Source organism: Gossypium arboreum, chromosome 13 (genome assembly GCF_025698485.1).
Source record: "Gossypium arboreum isolate Shixiya-1 chromosome 13, ASM2569848v2, whole genome shotgun sequence".
Lineage (NCBI taxonomy): Eukaryota > Viridiplantae > Streptophyta > Magnoliopsida > Malvales > Malvaceae > Gossypium > Gossypium arboreum.
Window position 1 is genome coordinate 118,453,497 of NC_069082.1, and position 3,794 is coordinate 118,457,290.

Sequence of the window (3,794 nt, forward strand, 5' to 3'; positions counted from 1 at the left end):
GATGCCCCAAGATGTAGCACCCTTTCTTCTTGTTAATTCGGAGAAGACAAAACTACCGCATGCCCTGCCTTCGATCGAAATTTAAGCTGCCTCTTCCGGGTTTTCAACTCAAAACCCATTTTGGTCTCAAAGTGCCTTTTGTGGGTTTTCGCTTTGACCTCTCCATTTTTTTTAGGAGGTTTCAAAGTGCCCTTGGCGAGTTTTCGCATTGGCCTCTACTTCTTGACTGAATCTGAATTTATAGGATTGGGCAAGTTTTTACCATCCATCTCGGCTAGAATTAGTGCTCCTCCAAAAAAGGCTTTTTTTACCACATAAGGTCCTTCCTAGTTTGGTATCCATTTCCCTTTGAATTCCTTTTGTATTGGAAGGATCTTTTTCAATACCAGGTCCCCTCATGAAATTCTCTTGGGTGAACCTTTTTGTCATAAGCTCGCATCATTCACTTCTGGTACATCTGACCATTACGGATAGCCCTTAGCTTTTTCTTTCGATCAAATTCAATAGATCATATTGAGGATGAATCCATTCTGCTTCATCTAATTTCCCCTCTGATAAAACTCGGAGAGAAAAAATCTCGACTTCAATGGGCAAAATTGCCTCCATTCCGTAGACCAAAGAAAAAGGCGTTGCCCCGGTAGAGGTCCTGAGAGACGTTCGGTAAACATAAAGGGAAAATGGTAACTTCTCATGCCAATCTTTGTAAGTCTCAGTCATTTTCCCCAAAATTTTCTTAATGTTCTTATTGGCTGCTTCCACCGCACCATCATTTTTGGGCGATATGGTGATAAGTTGTAGTGTTTGATCTTATATTGACTGTAGACCTCCGCTATCATGCTATTGTTCAAATTCAGTGCATTTTCCGATATGCTCCTTTCTGGCATTCCATACCGATATATGATCTCCTTCTTCAAGAACTTCCTGATTGCCGACTTTGTGACATTGGCATATGAAGTGGCTTCTACCCACTTGGTGAAGTAATCGATGACCACGAAGATGAATCGATGTCCATTGGAAGCTTTTCAACTTTTCAAGGTCTAAACCAATGTACTACTTAAAAAATTAGAGATAAAATTTTAAAAAATAATTTATCAATAAAAAGGAAAAGGTCCGGCAATTATCTTTTTATTTTTGGGATATCGAGAACATTTTATTTAACATGAAAATGACCCATTATCCAACAGTTGATGTGATGTCAATGTTTATTATGATTTTAAGGGTTTAAATGATTTTTTTATATTTTATAATTTATTAGATTTTTTATAAGTTTTTATGATTTTTTTATAATTTTATAAGTTTATATCAATTTTAATATTTTTTTTTGAAATAATTAACTGGATATTTTATTAGAAAAAGAGAAAAACAATTGAGACCCAACAAAACCATTGGGCTCAGTCCTACTACATCAAAACTAAAACAAAGATCCCGCCTCACTATACTGTTTAATAGTGAATACCTCCTAAAAAACATTAAAAAACATTAAAAAGCATTAAAAAACATAACTTAATGAAAACGTAAAGCAATAAATGAGGTTGAAAAAATAAGCACCTAATTATCTACCCTAGTAAACTCAAATGGCTAGATTCCATTAAGTTTTCTGACTTTTCATTTGAAAAATCCAATCGATTCTAACGATAGCGATTTCCAATGATAAAACTTTACTGGCTATCTGGTTTTGAAATCATTTTCCCTTAAATGCACCTTCAATCTGGACTTCTTGACCATCATCCCTCCGAAGCGAAAGCATGACGATTCAACTCTTCTCCCATCAGGCAAGATATCTCTCCTCTTTCTAGAGTGTCATTTGCAATTCTATGTGCTTGTGAATTCCTGATCTATGAATATGCTGAAAGTCAATCTCTTGAAATCAAGGTTTCTTATTCTGAATATCTCTGATAATCGCTCCCATCACTGATTTGTCTATTGATGATGTTTGGCATTTTTTTATTATTGTTATGGAATCCCCCATTATTTTAACCGATTGCATACCAATTGAGATCTCTAAATTTATGGCTTCTAAACATGCATATGCTTCTGCTGGAAACGGGGAAAAGAAGTCATTGTGAAGGGTCAAATTTGAGACCAGGAGTTCACCCATCATACCCTAAACCACCAGACCTGTCGCTGATTTGAAGTTGCTATTATCGAACGTTGCATCAAACTGAATCTTATTTCTCGGTATGTCTTCCTGGTTTCTGTGGTTTTTGTTCATGTTTGAAGGACTCGTGGTTGCTCTCACTCCTTCATATTCCTTCATATGCCTCTGTATTCTTTGTGCAAGGTCTCTTCTTGTCATATTTTTCCTCTCATGTATAAGTTGGTTTCTGGAAAACCAGATTAACCATAAGGCATAACAAAAAAGTCGACATTGTTCATCGGTACCTCTCTTGAAAACCCATGTTAGTCACTCCCATATATTTTGATTCATATTGTTTATGACCCAAGATAGATGTATAATTTGCCAAACTTCTATTGTTATAGGGCATTGATGAAAGATATGAGGACTGTCTTCTTCCCAGGAATAGCAGCAGGGACATCTGTCGTATGAAAATGACTCTTCTGTATCTGAGATTAGCTAGATTAGGAATAAAATCCTAGGAAATTCGCCAAATAGTGATTGTGATTTTTGAAGGTAGCTGTAGGCTCCATAGTTTCCTGTAAAATTCTCTGGTTTTGGCTTGTATTAAATAATTACTAGGATCCAAATTAGCCTCTTATAATAGTTTATAGGCACTACGTACTGAATATTCACCGGACGATTCTCCTTTCCAAACTTGAATATCCTCGTGACTAGTTTCTGCAAAAGGGATCTGCATGATTTTCTAAGCAATTTTCACTTGAAAGGTATTGTTGATTAAATTCGTTCTCTATTTTTTGTTTGGAGTATCAATAAGATCCGAAATTGACTTTAATTCTTCATTATTTATCAATCCCCTGAATCAACATTGTCCCAGATTGAAATTTTATCCCCTCTGCCCACTCTCCAGCATAGCCCGTTTTGGAGAAGGCCCATTGCTGCCTAAATATTTTTCCAGGTGAGTGAAAGTAAATTTCCCAACTCTGCATTTAGGAAACTCGATTGCGGATAATATTTTGCTTTTAAAACTCTGGCCAATAAAGAATTTGGATAATTAATAAGACACTAGCCTTATTTAGCTAATAACGTGATATTGAATTGACCAAAATTTTGAAAACCTAAGCCATCATTTTCTTTTTAAAAAAAAAGGTTTCTCCAAGTGCACCAATGAATTCCCCTTTTTCCATGTCCCTTCTGTCACCAGAACTTCGCAACGATAATTTTGAGTTCATCACATAGAGCTTTAGGTAATAAGAAACAAGCCATCGAGTAAGTTGGTATAGCCTGAAGGATAGCCTTTATAAATACTTCTTTTTCACCCTGAGATAAATACCTATTACTTCAGTTATCAATTTTAATATTTTTAAATTTTTAAATTTTAAATTTTTATATTTTTATAATTTTAAAGAATTTTTATATGTTTTATAAAATTTTAAATATTTCAAATATGTTTTATTAATTTTTATATTTTTTATAATTTATTAGAATTTTTATAATATTTATTAAGTTATTATTATTTTTAATGTTTATAATTTTATATCCATTTTAATATTTTTAAATATTTTATAATTTCTATAAATTTCTCTGATTTTTTATTATTTATAATTTTTAAGATTTTTATGGGAAAATATTAGATTAAACCAAAAGTCGCCACGTGTCACCATCGAATTGGTTCGTCAATTTATTTTAACGGTCAATGTAGCCAACCACATATTTC

The 3,794-nt window shown here is 33.6% G+C and overlaps 1 long non-coding RNA gene across 1 annotated transcript; it reads left to right on the forward strand.

Moving 5' to 3' along the window:
- Nucleotides 1–1,949: 1,949 nt before the first annotated feature.
- Nucleotides 1,950–2,773, forward strand: LOC128286472 (uncharacterized). Its single transcript, XR_008277050.1, has 3 exons — nt 1,950–2,178; nt 2,282–2,399; nt 2,482–2,773. It is a non-coding gene; the product is annotated as an uncharacterized LOC128286472 (long non-coding RNA).
- The last annotated feature ends 1,021 nt before the right edge of the window (nt 2,774–3,794 follow it).